Genomic DNA, 22,295 nt, shown 5'->3' with positions numbered 1-22,295 from the left:
AAGTCATAAAAAGACACTATCCCGAAATCAAATGCCAACAAGTGGGGCACCACAATATCATGAACAAGATATCTCAATAGTCTCCAATATCCACTATCACTATGCGACATCAAGCCCACAACAATAGGACAACTCAATCATAACACAACGGGGTGGCTAGCCCCAATCGCACAACAGGGCCCAACCTAATACCATATTTAACCCAACTTCATACCATAAGGTTTACATGATTTCTCCGATAATATAATATAAATATATGCTTCGCTATACGAAGTCTCAAAGGGTAAGCCATAACTTGCCTGGATGGCCGAACACCAAAACACCAACAATCACTCCTTCGCTTTCCTCTTCTGCTGAGCCTCAAGATCGAGAAAGTCTAGGTACATTCGAAATCTATATTAGAAATCATGAGGATCGATACCTATATTGTTATCAATCAATTCAGGTCAAAAACCAACCCTAGAATTTGGGAAAACGTGACCCATAAGGTCAAACGGGAAATTCGGGGGTAAAATATCAAATTAAACACTAGGTGATCAAAACCCATTAACTAATTGCTAATTTAACTCACAGGTTCACCCAATTTCAAAATTCAAGCAAAACCCCCAATTTTGGGTATAAACCCTAACTCTTAGATTCAAGAATTCAACACTAATAATGGGAGATATATGATTAACAACCTTAGATACATCATAATTTAGCATAAACCCAATAAATTTCATCATTAACAAGCCTAGATAGAAAATTCATCAAAATCCACTTTTAATCTTCCATTACTAATGAGCTAATCAAGGGAAAGGGGTTCTAAGATGATTAGGAATAATGAATTAGCAAGAAGGTTTGGAGGACTTACCACCAGGGATCTTTTCCAAAAATCCTCTAGAATTGCTCCCAATATGAGCCACTTTTGGAATAACAATGAATGAAAAGACTTGGGGTTTTATATCATGAAGTACCCCAGTCAGTGCCCGATCACCGCTTCCGGGGTCGCTCAGACCGCTTCGCCGGCGCCCGCCCCGGCGGTCCATGACCGGCCGCTACGGGTCCATGCCCATGGCAGGACCCCCGCTCTAAGCGGTAGTGACCGCTTCAACGGTACCGCTGCCACGGTTTTGGTGCCTTCAAAGCAGGCACCAGACACCAGAAACTTCCCCAAGTTTCACACTTCAACTCAAATTTCCGACTAGTTCCTGAGGCCATCTGCTCACAAATCACCTACACAGACACATATAAAAACGGGCTACGAACGCGCTTGTGGTCTCTAAATTCCCAATAGAGGTCTTATTGATCGAGTCAGCCACTAATACCTCAATTTCAACTCCCTAATCCACGTCCCAAAATGCATCCGAGCGTATTGGGAATCGAACTAGATATACACACAAGAAATGACCATCCGGACCTCTCGAAGTCGACGAATTTTTGAAAAAGGTCCGTTTACCCAAAAGTCAACTTTGAGTCAACTCTTTTTGACTTTATGCTCAAATTTCACAAAAAGTCATCCGAATCAAATCTAAACACCTTGAGAAGTGTGTCAACGGTCTCCTCGGGTCAAAAGGGAGCTAACCAAGCTTGGGAAAAGGTCAATAGTGTCGAAAATGCAATAACGACCAAACGGGTCGTTACAATATCATAGCTAGTCGGCCAGATATAGGGCTTGGTGTATCTCTCACTGACCGTAAGGCCAGGCAACAGAAAACTCTCACTGACTGTAATGCCAGGCAAATATAAACTCTCACTGACCATAAGGTAGAATATAGTATATCTCACTGACCAAGTGACTAGGCAATAATATCTCTCACTAACCGTAAGGCCATGTAACAGAAAAATCTCACTGACTGTATGGCCAGGCAATAGTATATCTCACTGACCAAGTGGCCAGGCAACAGAAAACATATGTATATAATGTTGTATATTATGTATATAGTAGAATGTATGAAGGTGCATATGTAACTCTCTACCTCTACTCAATATCATGGAATGACATAAAGCGGATGAGAACCCCTCTCAATAAGATATGATGGAAGTATACGAAAAATGTAACACCTATTGAGACACGAGCTCTACAATATGTGTTTCTCGTATATGATTCACCTAACTCTTACTAACTACAGATTCATGCCAATGAAAGAAAAGGGATAGCCATTACATACCTCTATTGTTTACTTTACGACTCAATGTACTCTGCCTGTAGCTCTTCAATCTACAATATTGACAATGGGGCTAAGGTCAAACCATGGAAAGACTTAAAACGCAATACTAAGCTAGTAGCTCATTTCTAGAAAATTGGGCAAAGACTTCCTTCTAATTCAAACCAACACCAAAATCATCAAAAAAAAAAACATTAAAATAACATATCCAAGTTATTCCATCAATTTCTAGCCATAAAGTACCACAAGAACAACCCCAAAATAGCTCAGCAACCAGCAACATCACAACTATGATTTCCGACCTTTATTTCACGAGTTTTCAACCGTACAAGTTAGCCACAACTTCTATAAGCTAAAATATATGAAGGAGAAGTATAATATTAACTTATTTCACATAGAACAACACCCAACATGAGCTGGAGCCACTCCAAACTCAGCAACCACAAGTAGAAGAATAAGCTTACAAGTACCACGGGATTCCCGACGTTTGATTTGCATTGTTTTCTTTGGATTTCACTCTTGGATGGTTGGGGATCTCTTAGATATAATTTGGGGTATTTGGGAACTGAGTTGGGAGAAAAAATTCGAAGTGATAATATTGGGAGAAAAGCTCAATGACATTATATCCAAATTTCAACGAACTTATAAATGTAACTTGCGATGACCTTTGCCAACTTTTATTTTTCAACTTGCTTGACTTCAAGGCTTATCATATGACTATTATATGATTTATGATTCAAATACTTCAAAACAAGACCTTATTATCATATTAAGCACTCTTATTCTTACGCCGAAAGTATGGGCTATTACAAACCACTTTCCTTTGGCGAACTTCGTCGAAAAGTATTTTATTTGATTGGTTTAACCCCGAACTCTTACGAAACTTACTTAACACTTGTTTAAACTCATTATCATGCGAATAGGGGATCTTAAACTCACCGGAGTTTTGTTACTTTACTCACGACGCATACTAGCGTGAAAAGAAAAAAAACAGGGTGTAACATAATCAACTGCTTGAAGATATTTCATACACTTCTCTACTCCATTTAGACAAAACACCTTTAAGATTTTTCAGGTTGAATTTAAAGCTTATGAAAGGGTCCAAATCCTTATACGTAGTCCAATTTTGTTTAACGGTATCATGAAAAGATACATAAACAGTCCAGAAATTGAGGAATTTAAAAGGCCTGATGCAGTTCGATGGCACTTCTCTATTAGTACACAGTAAAGGTGCATGGTCAGAGCCTGTTCTTGTCAAATGTTCAACCTCTATATGACCTAACCATTCCTGAAAATGAGAATTCACCAGCATTGTCACGACCTATTTTGCCTAAGTCATATGGGCACTTACTTTCCCACCTCGGTAAGCGAACTCTCAACCCAACAATGAATAAATACATAAAAGAATGAAATCAAGCAATGGAATAGAATAAATATGTAAGTCTAATGATATATATATATATATATATATATATATATATATATATATATATATATATATATATATATATATATATATATATATATATATATATATATATATAAGTAGTAGAAAATGCGAAATGACAATAACACCCCCGTGGTCTAGTCCGACTAACACAAGAGCATCTAAAGGGAAATAATACAATACGGAATACTAATACATAAAGTGTATATGTCTCTGAATAAAATAGGACATAAAGATAGAAAGTCTTCAAGGCAGCGGATGGCCATGCTCACCCTGGAAACTCAAGAGAAAGCTGAAGCGACGATCAGCCATGCGTCACAGAAGTGGATCCGACTCAATACTCGCATTCATAAAAGAATGCGAAGTGCGAGTCAATACAAACAACGATGGTAGGCATCATCGGCCGACTAAGCATAGCTAACACAATTCAGATAATAAAGCAGATAAGCAAATAAACCAGCAAGTATAAAACAATACAATCGATTCCAATTATCCGTCATCGCCTATGTAAAGCATCTAATCCTAAATGTGCCAAGCCTGAATATATCCAATCCTACCCAACATCACAATACAACACCAAACATCTCAATCAAGTCATAATGCAATGCCATGCAAATGGGGTGTACACATGTACTTCGGACGGAAATATCAACGTCTCGGTGGCACAACCCAGCGTGACTCGCGAAGTCTAAGTGCCACCCGTCCCGAATCTTTGCCCAACAGACAGACTGGACCCCGGATCTTTACCCACGGGGGGTTCTCACAGGCACCACCCTGGGGGACCTGCGGAGTCCATGCACTAACAACGATTCCAAAACTAACATCGGATATCGGCCATGCAACAATGATTTCGGAATTGATCATCGGACATCAGCCATCTCACGTCACTCAAGTAAAAGAGTTTTATCAAATATCAATTCACTCAATCCACGATTCCGGGACGAACATCGGATATCGAACTCTCACGTCACTCAAGTAAAACTGAGCCCAGCTCATCAAGTATATCATCAAGTATCATCAACATCTCAACAGTGTATCACGAAAATGAGAGTGCGTGCAATGCATGAAATCACATCAATAATCATGCTCAATATCACCAGTACCAACAATGGGTATGCCAACAATACATCGAAGTCACAATACCAACAGTGGGTATGCCAATAATATAACCGAATCACAAGTACCTACAAAGGGGTATGGCAATAATATAATCGAATCACAAGTACCAACAGTGGGTATGCCAATAATATAATCGAATCACAAGTACCAAAAGTGGGTATGCCAACTATATTTATATCCAAGTGAAAATACCAACAGTGGGTTTGCCAACTATATCATAATCAAGATGATAAAACAAAATCTAATAACTACCAACAACTCATGGCATCAAGCCAGCACAATAGAATAATCAAATCACACATAATGGGGTGACTAGCCCCAAACACGCAACAAGGCCCAACCTAAGGTAATATCCAACCCGACTTCATAGCCGAAGGTTCACATGCTATCTCCGACAATATAACCTAAATATGTGTTTCGCTATACGAAGTCTCACCAAAGGTAAGCCATAACCTACCTGGATGGCCGAATCGCAACACCAACAACTCACTCTTTTACCTTGCCCTTCCGCTAAACCTCAGAACCAAAGTAGACTAAGCATAATTGAAATCTAAATTAGAAGTCATGAAGAATGATACTAATATTGCTACTATTCATTTTAGGTCAACTCCAACCTTAGAATTTGGGGAAACGGACCCACAAGGCAAAACGAGAAATTCAAAAGCACAATATCAAATTAAGCACTAGATGATCATAACCCAACCACTAATTATTGATTTAACTCAAGGTTTAACCTAATTTCTGATTTCAAGCAAAACCCCTAAATTGGGTATAAACCCTAATTCTTTGATTCCGAAATTCAACACTAGGAATGGAAGGTATATGATTAATAAGCTTAGATTCACCAAAATCTAACATAAACATCATCAATTTATCATTACCAAGCCTAGAAAAATGTTCATCAAAACCCTCTTCCAACTTCTATTACTAAGGGGTTATTAAAGGGAAGGGGGGAATATAAGATGATTATGATTTAAGGAAGAGTAAAGGAATAAACAAGATTTACCTCCAAGAATCTCCTCCAAAGATCCCTAAGAACATTTCCCTCAAGCTTAAATATCGAGATAGGAAATAATGAGGGTCTAAGGACATTAACACTTTATTAATTTTACAAAATGCCCGTCACGCGCTTTAGCGGCACTGGGACAGCCCCAGCGGTGCCGCTTCAGCGGTCACTCGAACGCTACAGCGGTAATGGCAAATTCCATTGACCGCTCCAGCAGTGCCGCTGCCGCGGTGCTGGTACCGCCAAAGCGGTCACCAGATACCAGAAAACTCTCCCAAGTATCACAATTTGATCCAATTTTTGACTAATTTCCGAGGACATCTGCTCGCATACCATACACATAACCACACATAAAAACACGCTACGAACGCGTCCGTGGCCTCGAAATTTTAACAGAGGTCTCGTTGACCGAGTCACCCCCGATGCCTTAATTACAATTTCCCAACCCAAGTTCCGAAATACATCCAGGTGCATTGGGAACCGAACCAAATACACACACAAGTTCTAAACGACCATCCGGACCTCTCGAAATAAATAAAATTTTAAAAAGATTTATTTATCCAAAAGTCAACTTTGGGTTAGCCATTTTCACTTTAAGCCTATATTTTCCAAAAGTTTCCCGAATTCAGTCTAGACACCTCAGGAAGCATGTCAGTGGTCCCCTCGGGTCAAAAGTGAGCTAATCAATGCTCGAAAACAGGCGAAAATGTCAAAAAGACTATAACGACCAAACGGGTCATTACAAGCATTCTGTCAAGCCTTTCAAAAATGCAATCATCAACAAATTTCCCATTCCACCATGTAAAAGGACTCCTCTTGAAGTTGAACTCTTATAATTCGCAAGAGTTAACACAACAGGCAAAATCTTCAGAGTCATTTAAATCAACAGGTAAACCCCTTATCTTTTCTTCCTCATTCATCACAACATTGAAGTCCCCACCAACCATCCATGGCAAGGTCATAGTAGTAGCCAGTTGATAAATACTACCCCACAGTTCTAGTCTATCTATAGCATCACATTTACCGTACACTAGATTTGAGATAATAGCTTGATTATACTCCTGGAAAAACAGCTTCAATATTATTTTCTAGCTTGTGTCCATCAACACTTCAACATCTATATTATAAGCAACAAAATACCAAATTTTCCCATTACAATTGGAATTAGCTATATGCATACCCAACCTCCTCTTGTACTGTTGCACATGTCTAGCCTGTTGGAAAGGCTCCATCAAGGCAATTAAAAAGAATTTGTGATGTCTGTTAAGCATTTATAGCCTATGAATGCTTTTTGAGTCCTCACAGATCTAATATTCCATAATAAAGACTCGATCATCATTTAAAACTTGTTTTAACAGTAACCCTCTTTGGTAACACCCTTGTTGGCTATTTCTTTTCCACAGTAGCATGTCTGCTACCCTTTTTATGCCCCTTTGAAGTAGATTTTGGGGGATATTCCACCTTGATTATATACATTCTCCAAATTCTACAATACATTATCTGTTTTATCCTCCTCTTTTTTGTTGTCCCCTAGACTGTTTTCAATAATAGAATCATTCTTCTCCTCCCCCATTTGCACTACATTATGAGACACCAAATCAAGCAAGAGTTTGTTAGGTAAAATCTTCGTTGGAATTGACACATCCAATGGATAAATATTTTTACCAATAACTACTGCCTTCTCATTGCTTCTGACCTTCTCTGTAGGTGCCTTGTTGCTTGGAGAAACATTGCTCACCACTAATGTTACACTTTGAGAATTTCTGCGTTGATTACGTCGTAAGCAAACTAATGTAAGTCCAAAGAGGCTATGATACCCCTATCAGGCCAAAGAAAGACTTTTGACAATCATTAAGAATGTACCCTAAAGGTTTCGAGGCTAAGATAATCGAACAAAGTACTTTTTGTGAAAGTTTGTTGATCGCAGAGATACGGCCCAACAACGAACCGTAAAAGTGACATACGGACCGTCTGTCATGTCTAAGAGGCGTAAAACAACATCAGAGAGTTGTACAGAATTTTGGCCAACATACAGTCAGACATAATGACCGTAAATATGACATACGAACCGTGTGTCCACCGTAAGTTGTTGTCGGTGGAAAAAGTTTCAAGTTACATATATTTGGCCCACTTCATTTTTTTCCCATTTTTCTTCACCAACAGACCCCCAAACACTCCCAAAAACCCTCTCCACACCTCTAGAGCCTTCTCCACACTAGTTTAACATAAATCCAAGGGAAATCAAGAGTAAAGCATCAAGAATTAGAGGAATCAAGAAAATCTCTTTGGATTGAAGCTAGGGTTTTGCTTAAGTGAAGTATTTTCATCCATAAGCCACTCTCATACCATCAAAGGTAGGTTTTATGATCAATTCATGTTATTTAGAGTATTGAGAGGTTGAAAGACTTGAATTATGGAAGGAAATAGAATATGGGTTGCAAATATGAGAATAGTAACATTGTTGAGTAGTACCTTAATATGAATCATGATGCTTGATAAGTTGTGATTATAATTATGTTATAAATGATATTAAGAACATGGGAGGAACATTATATGAGGATGAATGTAATATTGTATTGTGAGTATGGTTATGGATGCCCTTGAAATGGAATTGGGAGAATTGAATATTGTATGATTGATGAAGAATTGTTGATTGTGTGTTGTTATTAATATGTGGGAGCTGTTTTAATATATGAGGAAGTTCTCAAAACAAAGGAAATGCTGCCTAATTTTTGTTAGCCTTAGTCGCTTTAGTTTAAGCTTAAGTATACTTCCAATAATCTAATCTTAGTACAATCCTCTTGAATGTAGAATCGTAAGCTTGGAAGAAGAGCGGTTAGCGTTAAGGAGACACAAAGGTATGTAAGGCTTGCCCCCTTCTTTCAAAGGCATGATTCTGATATCGAAATTCTTCATAAATTTGCATAATCCTCTCATGTCCCATCGTGTCGAAAGCTAATAAGTCTTAGCAGTTTCTTACAAGAAGAAGATGATATATGTTTATGATAATGATGATCCCATTGTATAATCTCATTGACGTTATTCATTGTTTGTTATCTCACCTTATGAATCTAGTTCCACTAAGGTGAGACTTAGTGATGGAAAGTGTCCCATAACATAATCGGAGGATACGACCTTAAGTCACTCCGATGTAACTGTAACAATTGTTTAAGTTCTTCTATATGTTTCTATGGTATATGATACATATATATTAATGAATATATGGATATGCATGTATGGGATATGGGGAAAAGGAAGAGGCGTTATATACGCATAACCACCTGATCAGTTGGCACATTATGATACCGTCCCGGACGCGGGATGCCCGGACGCGGGATATATGGATAAATGGATCGGGCCGTTCGTTCCGCGGCAATGTATATATATATATATATATATATATATATATATATATATGATGTTGATACGACATATGGATCGGGCCGTACGTTCCACGGCAACCTATATATGTATACGGAGATAAATAAGTATAATGAGAACATGATATATATGAATCGGGCTGCACGTTCCGCAGCAATAGTATAAAAGCATATATGTATGTATGAGAGTGCTAAAGGAAACTACATGTGTGTTTCTTCTAAAAAGGCAGCCAGTATAGGTCATGTATCTACTTTCTATTTCCTTACTTCTTATTCCTATCATTAGAATTACTCATGCCTTACATACTCAGTACTTTGCTCGTACTGACGTCCTTTTCATTTTGGACGTTGTGTTCATGTCCACAGGTAGACAAGGGGACGACCCACATCCTTAGGAGCATATTCAGCAGATACACAGGAGCACCCCTTTATTACGGAGGTGCAGTTTTGACGTATTCTTTTATGTACATATTCGGACATGACGTGGTCCTGTCCCGTCCTTATGTTCAGTACTTCAGTTAGAGGCTCGTAGATACATACGTGTAGGTAGTAGCTGATATGTGACTTCTCAGTGTATATCTTGTATATCATTTTGGTAGCCATGAGGGCCTACGTATATATATATATATAACTGATATGTGACTTCTCAGTGTATATCTTGTATATCATTTTGATAGCCATGAGGGCCTACGTATATATATATATATATATATATATATACGTATGCCTTGGAAGTAATTCATGAGCAGTTTGTTATAGGTATTACCTTGAAGTTTATGTGCGTACAGGTTGAGTATTATAGTCAATATGATAGGTGGTGTTCGGTAGCCAGTTTCGGGTACCAGTCATGGCCTTTCAGCTGGGTCGTGACAAAACTGGTATCAGAGCAGTTCGTCCTAGGGTGTGTCTACGAGCCTTGCCCGGTAGAGTCTTGTTTATGGGTGTGAAGCGCGCCACACTTATAAACGAAAGGCTGCAGGGCATTTAGGAATAATGACCATCTTTCCTTTTCATAGATCGTGCGATAGAGCTATGTTATAAGATTTCCTTCCTCCTAATTGTGCGTTATGATTTCAGCGATGCCGCCAAGGAAGAAGCAAATCCGCACAATATTAAATGCCGCTGGAGACAGGAACCCCCAGCCGAGTTAGGACATAATGAGGCTTAGAGTGCTACTCCTTTCCATGCCACTCCCACTCCTATTCCTCCAGCAGCAGAGGAGCATGAGAGGGTCCCAACTCCTTCCCTATTTCTCTGAATCAGGACTTACGAGATGCAGTTCAGTTGTTGACTCGGTTAGTTGCCACCCAGGTTCAACGGCAGAGCACGGGTCTAGGTGATAGGGTGACTACTGCCTGAGCCCATAATTTTATAAGCTTGAACCCTCCAGAATTTTTCGGGTCAAAACCGGATGAAGACCTGCAGGGTTTTATTGATGAAATGTTGAGGACATTGAGAATTATTCATGCTTCTGACACTGAGTCTGTGGAATTGGCATCTTATAGACTCCGGGATGTAGTCGTGTTATGGTATAATAATTGGATTTCTTCAAGAAGGGACAATGCACATCCCCCGGTTTGGCAAGAGTTCATGGATGATTTTATTCACCACTATTTGCCACCGAAAGTTCGAAGAGCCCGAGCTGACAGATTTTTGAATTTAAGACAAGGGAATATGAGCGCCCGGGAGTATAGTCTCCGCTTCAACTCATTAGCCCGGTATGATCAGGCCATGGTAGCCGACATGGGAGACCGGGTACATCGGTTTGTGAGTGGCTTAGGGCCACACATATTTAAGGATTGTTTGACAACTTCACTGTAGGAGGGGATGGACATCTCCCTTATGCGGTGCCCAAGCGTAATTTGGAAGAGCGACAACGGCCCCGCAAAGCGGGGTCGAGCGCGATGTTGATGAAGAGGCCAGAGCAAGAGGCCGGACCGCCGGTGCTAGTAGTAAATATAGAGGGGGTCATAGACAGCAATATTCCAGATATTTAGGCCAGTCGGTGACTATCGCACCTTCTTGATTTGCGGGCAGGAGACTTGATCGCCCCATCTATTCAGGACAGGGCCAGAGTTCGAGAGCTTCCGATTTCCAGTACCGGGGTGATTCCAGCCAGATGCGACTGCCTTTACCACGGTGTACTCAGTGTGGTAGACCACATTCTGGACAGTGCCGCTTAGGCTCAGGTGCCTGTTATACCTGCGGTCAGGTTGGCCATTTGATGTGTGATTGTCCATTGAGGAGTGATAGAGATAGGGCCCAGCCCACAGGGTCTGCAGCAGGCTCTTCTTCATCCGTGCGCCCTGTAGGGCAGACTACCAGGCTCCTCAGACTTCAGCAGGCCGTGGTAGGGGCCGAGGAGGAGCGTCTAACTCGAGCGGTCCTCAGAACTGTATATATGCATTGGCCGGCCGACAGGATCTGGAGACCTCCCCCGATGTTATTACAGGTATATTGACAATATCTTCCTATGATGTTTATGCATTGATTGATCCGGGTTCCACCTTGTCATATATTACTCCTTATCTCGCTGGTCACATCAGAATAAAACCCGAGTCGATCAAACCTTTTGAAGTGTCTACTCCAGTGGGTGATCCCGTAATAGCTAAATAAGTGTATAAAAAGGGTGTGATTGTAGTATGTGGTCGACGCACCATAGCCGATTTAATTGAATTGTAAATGTTTGATTTCGACATTATTATGGGTATGGATTAGTTAGCTTCCTGTTATGCCAATGTAGATTGTAGAGCCAAAGTGGTTCGATTCCAATTTCCGGGAGAACCGGTCTTAGAGTGGAAAGGTAATACTGCATCTCCAAGAGGAAAATTTATTTCCTATCTCAACGCAAGGAAGATGATCGCCAAAGGTTGTATTTATCATCTAGTTCGGCTTCATGATGCCGAAGCAAAACCGTCGACTCTTCAATCTGTCCTGGTAGTAAACGAGTTTCCAAATGTGTTTTCGGAGGAGCTTCCAAGTCTCCCACCAGAACGGGAGATTGAATTTACTATTGATGTATTACCGGACACTGAGCCGATATCCATTCCTCCGTATAGAATGGCCCCTGTAGAATTAAAGGAGCTAAGGGAACAATTGAAAGATTTGCTCAAGAAGGGATTTATTAGGCCTAGTTCATCGCCATGGGAGCACCGGTGTTATTTGTAAGAAAGAAAGATGGTTCTTTACGGATGTGCATTGATTATAGGCAGCTGAACAAGGTGACTATCAAGAATAAATATCCGCTTCCGATAATCGATGATTTGTTCGATCAGTTGCCAGGTGCAAAATGGTTTTCAAAGATTGATTTGAGATCAGGATACCACCAAGTGAGAGTCAAGGAAGAAGACATTCCGAAAACAGCTTTAAGAACCCGATATGGTCATTATGAATTTCGGGTTATGTCGTTTGGCTTGACTAATGCCCCGGCAGTGTTTATGAACTTGATGAATGATGTGTTCAGGCCTTTCCTAGATCTTTTTATAATTGTGTTCATCGATGTTATTCTTGTATATTCGGTCAGAAACAGAACATGCGGATCATTTACGCACTGTCCTTGGAATTCTTCGGGCTCTGGAATTATATGCTAAATTTTCAAAATGTGAATTTTGGTTGAATTCTGTAACTTTTCTGGGCCATATCATCTCAGCTGACGGTATCCGGGTCGATACTCAAAAGATTGAGGCCGTAAAGACTTGGCCAAGGCCCACAACGCCTACAGAAGTCCGTAGCTTTCTGGGATTGGCAGGTTATTATAGAAGGTTTGTAGAAGGGTTTTCCTCGATTTCAGCACCGCTAACGAAGTTGACACGGAAAGCCGCAAAGTTCTAATAGATTGATGCTTATGAACGCAGTTTCCAAGAATTGAAGGATAGATTAACTTCGGCCCCAGTCCTGACACTTCCAGAAGGATCAGAAGGTTATGTTTTATATTGTGATGCCTCTGGTGTTGGGTTAGGCTGTGTGCTGGTGCAGCACGGCAAAGTTATTGCCTATGCCTCTAGACAGTTGCGAAAACATGAACAGAATTATCCGACTCATGACCTTGAATTAGCTGCGGTTATTCATGCCTTGAAGATATGGAGACACTATTTTTATGGTGTTCATGTTGATATTTACACAGATCACAAAAGTCTCCAATATATTTTCACGCAGAAGGAGGGCGAATCTGAGGCAGAGACGATGGTTAGAGTTGTTGAAAGACTATGATGTAAGTATTTTATACCACCCCGGGAAAGCGAATGTAGTAGCTGACGTAGTAAGCCGTAAATCAATGGGTAGTCTATGTGAGGTCCCTCCGGAGAAGAAAGAACTAATTCATGAGCTCCACCAACTAGCTAACCTTGGAGTTCGCTTGATTGATTCGGATAATGCGGGAATTGGTATTCATAATCCAACTGTCTCATCCTTAGATATGGAGGTGAAAGAGCATCAATATGAAGATACTCAGTTGAGCTTCTATAAAGATACATTTCATGAGAAAGAGAAGTCTCCATTTGGAATTTCTATAGATGGAGCTCTTAGATACCGAGACAGGCTATGTGTTCCGAATGTTGCGGAATTACGTCGTCGAATTCTAGAAGAAGCTCATTATTCTCGGTATTCCGTTCACCCAGGAGCGACAAAGATGTATCATGATCTCAAGCTAATGTATTGGTGGGATGGAATGAAACAGGACAAAGCAGAATTTGTAGCTCAATGTCCAAATTGCCAACAGGTAAAAATTGAACATCAGAAGCCGAGAGGACTATTACAAGCCATGGAAATTCCTACCTGGAAATGGGAAGTGATTAACATGGATTTTATTGTGGTTTTACCTCATTCCCGAAGTAAATATGACTCCATATGGGTAATTATTGATAGACTCACGAAGTCGGCTCATTTTCTACCAGTTAGAACCACATACTCGGCAGAAGATTATGCAAGGTTGTATCTTAAGGAAATTTTGCGACTTCATGGTGTCCCGATATCTATAATCACATATAGAGGAGCGCAATTTACAGCCAAGTTGCGAAATCTTTCCAGGAAGGTTTGGGTACTCAGGTGAGGCTTAGCACAATATTTCATCCACAAACTGATGGGCAAGCCGAACGCACTATTCAGACCTTGGAGGATATATTACGGGCATGTGTGTTAGATTTTGGTGGTAGTTGGGATGACCACTTACCTCTTCTGGAGTTTGCATATAACAACAGCTACCATGCCAGTATTCAAATGGGCCCGTATGAAGCTCTATATGGAAGAAAGTGCAGATCACCAATTGGATGGTTTGAAGTAGGAAAGGTACAACTAATAGGCCCCGAATTGATTCAACAAGCGGTGGAAAAGATCAAGGTGATCCGAGACCGACTATTGACGGCCCAAAGTCGCCAGAAATCTTATGCAGACAACCGTCGGCGAGACTTAGAATTCCAAGTTGATGGTTGGGTGTTCCTGAAGGTATCACCGATGAAGGGCATTATGAGATTTGACAAGAAGGGAAAATTAAGTCCTCGATACATTGGACCTTATAAAATTGTCCGCAAGATAGGCCAAGTAGCTTATGAACTGGACTTACCTCCAGAACTTAAATCAGTCCATCCATTTTTTCATGTATCAATGCTCCGAAAATGTGTTGGAGATCCTACTACAATCGTACCCGTAGATAATATTCAAGTTACGAAAAAGTTGGCTTATGAGGAGGTACCCTTTTTTATACTAGACAGACAAGTACAGAGGCTTAGCAATAAAGAGGTAGCCTCAGTTAAGATCTTGTGGAAAAATAATAAACGAGAGGAAATGACTTGGGAAGCAGAAGAAAATGTGAAGTCCAAGTACCCGCACTTATTTCCACCCCCAGAAGAGGTTCAAGATGAGACGCCATTGTCCCCAGGTATGCAATGTTTTACTTTGATTGCTTTTGGGCCGTGTGTGGCCATGTGGTATGTTGTGGTATTGTAGCCCTGCGTGGCAATGTTATTTTGGGTTACTGTGACAGGATGGTAATGCCCTATTACAGGGGAAACTCTGGCAAAATTTATGTAGAATCCTCGAGAGTTTAACATTCGGGGACGCATGTTCTTAAAGGGGGAGGAATGTTACACTTTGAGAATTTCCGCATCGATTACGTCGTAAGCAAACTAATGTAAGTCCAGAGAGGCTATGATACCCCTATCAGGCTAAAGAAAGACTTTTGACAATCATCAAGCATGTACCCTAAAGGTTTCGAGGCTAAGATAATCGAAGAAAGTACTTTTCGTGAAAGTTTGTTGACTGGGCAGAGATACGGCCCAACATACGGACCGTAAAAGTGACATACGGACCGTCTGTCATGTCTGAGAGGCGTAAAACAACATCAGAGAGTTGTGCAGAATTTTGGCCAACATACGGTCAGACATACGGACCGTAAATATGACATACGAACCATATGTCCACCGTAAGGTGCTGTCAGTGGAAAAAGTTCCAAGTTACATATATTTGGCCCACTTCATTTTTTTCCCATTTTTCTTCACCAACAGACCCCAAACACTCCCAAAAACCCTCTCCACACCTTTAGAGCCTTCTCCAAACTAGTTTAACATAAATCCAAGGGAAATCAAGAGTAAAACATCAAGAATTGGAGGAATCAAGAATATGAATGCTTACTAGGGTTGTACAAGTCAAGAAAATCTCTTTGGATTGAAGCTAGGGTTTTGCTTAAGTGAAGTATTTTCATCCATAAGCCACTCTCATACCATCAAAGGTAGGTTTTATGATCAATTCATGTTATTTAGAGTATTGAGAGGTTGAAAGACTTGAATTATGGAAGGAAATAGAATATGGGTTGCAAATATGAGAATAGTAACATTGTTGAGTAGTACCTTAATATGAATCATGATTCTTGCTAAGTTGTGATTATAATTATGTTATAAATGATATTAAGAACATGGGAGGAACATTATATGAGGATGAATGTAATGTTGTATTGTGAGTATGGTTATGGATGCCCTTGAAATGGAATTGGGAGAATTGAGTATTGTATGATTGATGAAGAATTGTTGATTGTGATATTGTGATGTTGTTATTAATGTGTGGGAGTTGTTTTTAGATATGAGGAAGTTCTCAAAACAAAGGAAATGCTGCCTAATTTTCGTTAGCCTTAGTCGCTTTAGTTTAAGCTTAAGTATACTTCTAATAATCTAATCTTAGTACAATCCTCTTGAATGTAGAATTGTAAGCTTGGAGAGCGGTTAGCATTAAGAAGACACAAAGGTATGTAAGGCTTTCCCCCTTCTTTCAAAGGCATGATTCTGATATCGAAATTCTTCATAAATTTCCATAATCCTCTCATGTCCCATCGTGTCGAAAGCTAATAAGTCTTGGCAAAGCTTTTACAAGAAGAAGATATATATGTTTATGATGATGATGATCCCATTGTATAATCTCATTAACGTTATTCATTGTTTGTTATCTCACCTTATGACTCTAGTTCCACCAAGGTGAAATTTAGTGATGGAAAGTGTCCCATAACATAATCGGAGGATACGACCTTATGTCACTCCGATGTAACTGTAACAATTGCTTACTATTGATGTATTACCGGACACTGAGCCGATATCCATTCCCCCGGACACTACTTATCTTAATACATTGATCATCTGTAACATTATTCCCATCACTTTTAATCTCTTTTGCCTAAACATTATTTTCAGGCACACAAGATTCAACCGGATTCTCAGCAATAACATGTTCAATCATTTCCCTTTCTTTTTGTTGGTGATAAATATCCTCATTCACTTTAGAACCACTGAACTCTTTTTTATCTCCCCCATCAATGTTTTGTAATTGAGTCTTCAATCATGTTCTCATCACTTGAATCCTGCACATCAGAAGAAACCTCTTGCACCTCGGATTCAACTACTTTTTTGCTAATAGAATTCAGCTTTCCATCCTTATCCACCTCATCATTCTGCTTATCAAAAACATTGTCTTGTTCTTCTGCATTATTGAGAGCCTCAAATTTGTTCTGAGTTTTCACTTTATTTTGTTGCAAACCCTATTGTGACCTTATGCCTAAATATACCAAGGCTCCAGTATTGGACTCCTACTGCTTCTGAGAAACTGTACCAATTTCATTAGTATTAACTGAAACCACATTACCACTTGACACTTGTCACGACCCAAACTGATGAGCCGTGACAAGTACCCGACCATTGCTGGTCAAGCACTCCTGTGTCTGTATTTACTTCTCACTGACTATCCTGGGCCCATATACAATCTGTAACTAAGCTATACTGTCTCTTGAACACTCAACATAAAAGACACTGAACTGGGAGCTCACGGCCAACACATACATATAAACATAAATATTGAGAGTAACAACACAAGCCGATTGGCCGCTTCATATATACTGTACAACAAAATAAGTGTCGACGAAGCTGCATAACAACACGACTACATATCGTTGTCTACAGACCTCTATAGAATACAAATTGTAGAAAGGTCATAACTCTTGATATCGATATTGTGTGGGGGCCCACGACCTATGGTTAGAAATCTCTTTCAATTATCTACAACTTTTATTCTTGGTGTTGTTCCAAATTCCAAACTTATAATATCATTTTGGCCTCTCCAAGTCAGATCATCCGAAAATGCTTCCTTAAATCGTCCTTTTGGAGGGCTTATGCCCATTTTTAGCTTAAGGGTCCTTCTTAGGACTTGCTCAACTTTCCATGTACTACTCATATATCTCTTCATATGTCCTTTATAAAACTCGAGCGTGTCGACCCCACTTAGCTTACAACAACGAGGATTTTCGTCAAATGACATGAACCAATTCACACCATATGGTCTCCCAATGTCATATATATATATTATTATAACACTCTTATAATATAACTTTCATCCCGAACCCGAGCCTCAAATTTCTCAAAGATGTTCGCGCCTCGTGGTGGCACGTTCGTGCTGTATTATCCCTCGGCCTTCTGCGCGTTCACGCCACTCCCTGGCGCGTTCGCGCAGACCATTTTCCTGGTCTACCAGCCCGACTTGTAACGTCCATATCTCCTTATCCCGTTGTCCTATTGAGAAGCGGTTTGTTGCGTTGGAAACTAGATTTCCCAAACTTCACCTTAGACTTTTGTTTCACTTCAAAACTCTTAATACACTAAAACATATTCTTTCTTCCAATTAGACCAAAATTTCGGTACCAAACCTTGCCCAACTTTCCTTCAAAGCTTCGGAAGCTTAATCTCCTTAGTTCACTGGTTTTCCAATCCTCCTATAACCTGTTACGCGAACTCGGACTCTTATAATCGTAACACGAGCACCTATGATCTTGCATCTTCTCGACAATAACTCCGATGTCTGCAATTGAATAGCTAATACCTAACGAATCTCAACGTACAGAAACTACGGGGTGTAACAACACTGCTTTTGGCATAAACTTTTGCACAGGATAATTCCTACCATAATGCCTAGCAAGAGTTCTCCTACCCTTTTGCCCCTCTTGAATATTTTTCTCATGTACATCTTTATCAATGCTAGATGTAGCCTCTTCAATAGGAGCCTTCAATTCTGGGTGCAGTACTCGACATTTATCAGTTGCATGACCTTGTAACTACATTCAAGAAATACTTTGGCAACACATCATATTGAACTTTCACTTTCTCCAATCTAACTTCCGTAGTCACATCATCTTCAGGCTCCATTGTTACAGATTTTGGAAAATTTGCTAGCAGATCTACTTGCAACTTCACCCTTGCACAACTTGGCCTTGCTTTATTAATTGTAGCCATATCAAGTTGTAATGGCTCTCCAATAGCAAAAACCAATGTGAATAAAGATTCTTTAACAAAGAACGTAGGTAATAGGTTTGGAAAAGATATCCAAGCCATAACTTTCGTTGTTTCTTTGTCAATCTTAAATTTAGAGTCGTAAATCAGTGGCCTCATTTGATAATTATAACCATCCTTTTATTTTAAGTAATGAGCACCTTTAGCGGATATGTTAACAAAATCTTCCATAAGGTTTAACCTAATCAAAACATGCCTATGACAAAAGAGTCCAACTATGCAATCTCCTTTTACTCCACACTGTTGGGTAAGCCATTAAACGTGACTATTGGTCTGCATCTACCGCTGCAACAGACTGATCGTCTACTATAGTGATCTCGCTATGTCAGTAGTTTACCCGCTGCAGCGAAGACGTCCTCCTCAGGCCCACAATTCTTTAACTCTCATCTAATTCAATTATGATTAAATATTACACTTAAAACTCCCCTGTGGACCAATCTTATGATGATACACTTGGTTTTCATACAGGGTTGCGGAAGGTCCAATAACGACCAGGCGGGTCATTACATTATGATTCATGTGTTCAGTTCAGTTATCATTATGCTCAGTTTAGTTCAGTTTCAGTATTAGTATATTTCATGTTCACTTGATTTAGGTTGCTCCTTTCCCGAGCACCCCATAACTATTTATTCTTTCAATTGGTTTTATATACAAATACAATTCAAATTTACTTATGTCCATTTTGCCTGAGGCCTGCATTTCACGATACAGGTTCTGATCAACCGGACAATAGATTTGTTTGTTAGGCCTCCCTCGTATCAGTTGTTTGGTGACCCCCAGTCTCTTCGGGCCGTTGATTTTACTTTTACGTCACGACCTAAACCGATGAGTCGTGACGAGTGTCTGACCTCTAGCGACCAAACACGCCTATACTCATCTCTGAATCTTACTAGACATCTAGGGCCCATACATGACTTAAACTGATCTCATAAATAGGCGACATCATGAACACTGAACAATCTGTATATACATAAACATGCGAAAGAACGATGCAAGGTGCTTGACTAGGGTCTACATATACGGTACACAAAAGAATAGAAGCCGACAAGGCTACATCATCTAACTACTACATACAACTGTCTGCAGACCTCTACTGGAATAAAAGCTGCAGAAAGGACGGGACAGGGCCCCGTCATACCCATATGCATATACATCTCAAAAGTGTGGCCTACCAAAACTGACCGCAGCTCCGGATCGAATGGAGAGCACTGACCACTACTAGATCTAGAGGTCCTACTGAGCTGGACCACCTGTCTGTCTACCAGTACTTGCGGGCATGAAAGCTGCCCCCAAGCAACAAGGAGTCAGTACGGATAATGTACTAAGTATGTAAGTCATAAGAACAACATATATACACAAGAATCGTGAATAAAATGCAACTCATAAGCTGAAATGACTATCTGCATGTACTTGTATGAACTAGTATCTGTATGTATCTACACAAATCTGTGTAACTGACAATACCACTATGGGCGCATAATATGCATGCTTATGCCTATCAATGAAGGTCATACATCGATATATGTGTGTGTGTGTGTGTGTGTGTGTGTGTGTGTGTGTGTGTGTGTGTGTGTGGGTGCGTGTATAACGTCTGATATATGTGCGTGTATAACGCCTATTTCTCTTCTCATATCATATCGGCCTCTCTGCGGCCATCATCATATATATTGATGCGATACGTGCAGCCTGAATCTCATATCATCATCATGGTGGTAATGTGTGTATAACGCCTATCTCTCTTCTCATACTCCACGTATATCTGATATTCGCGTATATAACGCCTTCTGGTCACGGGTCAATGTACATAATTATATAATGAATGTAATGCATGAATAAACTGTATACATAGAACTGGCTACATAAAACTGGACCCATGAACAGAAGGAACACTCATAACCGAGGTAGATGAATCACCAAAGACTGAAGTACTTCTAATGCTTCTAAGAGTAGAGTAATATGGAAGCTCGCTTACTCGCTTGTTGGGTCATATCATAGGATCATGCCAAAGGCAAGAAAGGATAGCCTTAACATACCTTGAAGTATATCCAATCGTCCAACTTCTACCTGTCAAACTTGCAAGTCTACAATTAACTATTTGCCTCTCTTACTAGCCATCTTTAAATACATATAGAGCTTAATGAATTATGGACAACATTCCACTTGTACTCGACAACCCTTCGACTTCTCATTCAATCCAATATCAACCACAATACCCACAACACAATGACAACACACACACACACACACACACTCACACACATATATATATATATCAAAATATACTTAAATCCATTTCCAATCATCTCTTAAAATAACCCCAAATCATTATATTACCCTTCATCAACTTACCACTTCCATAAGCATCCTCCCTCTACTTAAAATCACTAAAACTCTTAAAGAATCAACTTTAATACAAGGGTAGAAATCATTTACATACCTTGAGGGGTCTAGGATTCCAAAGATCAACTTCAACTCCAACTCCCTAAGCTTCTCAACCATGAAGAAACCCTAGAAACAACCTTTTTCTTGACAAGCACGGGTTCACGGGGCTCGAATCTTACCAAATCTCCACTAATAATGACGGAAAGTGTTGGGAGAGAAAATACTAGGGTTTTTCTTATTTGGAATGGAGGAAAATGAGAAATAAGGTTGTGACCACATATTTATACTTGGAAGCCAAAAAGCTACAGCGGTCCGGTTCGACAAGCGGGTCGACGACCCGTCGATAGTCCGTCGACCTGCGCCTACAGATGCAAGGCTGCGGAACCCTGTCGACGCCGCACAACGATGGTCCGTCGACCATGTCGACGACCCGTCGACGATGAGGGCGGTGTCTGTAGATTTTCTCAGATTCAGCTCAGGTCGTGTCGATTCGATTCGCTCAACTTCTAATCCTGCAAATTGCCAGGAATACCTGCTGGTACCCTTACACACGGGGCAAGACACTTTCTATCTCTAAAACTCAGACACGAGTCTCAATTCCAAGGGCATACCCGACTATAAAACCATAGGTTCTACTACGACACAAACGAGAGGCTTAACATTCTCTCCCCCTTAGGAACATTCGTCCTTGATGTTTGAATAATCATGGGTTATAAAAATTTCGCAGAGTTTCCCCTGTACTTATACCAACCCATCCTGCACGCACCAACCCAAAATGATGCCACACAGGGCCACATACTATAACATACAATACTAAGGCCTCACATGACCAGTCACGATAACTGAAAATGAAATAATACCTGGGGAAGGTGATGCCTCAGACTGCACCTCCTGTACTGCTGGGAACAAATGTGGGTACTTAATCTTCACTGCTTCTTCCGCTTCCCAAGTCACTTCCTCAACATTCTTATTCCTCCACAAGACTTTAATGGAGGCTACATC

Source organism: Lycium ferocissimum, chromosome 6 (genome assembly GCF_029784015.1).
Source record: "Lycium ferocissimum isolate CSIRO_LF1 chromosome 6, AGI_CSIRO_Lferr_CH_V1, whole genome shotgun sequence".
NCBI classification, from domain to species: domain Eukaryota; kingdom Viridiplantae; phylum Streptophyta; class Magnoliopsida; order Solanales; family Solanaceae; genus Lycium; species Lycium ferocissimum.
Note: the sequence above shows the minus strand (reverse complement) of the source record.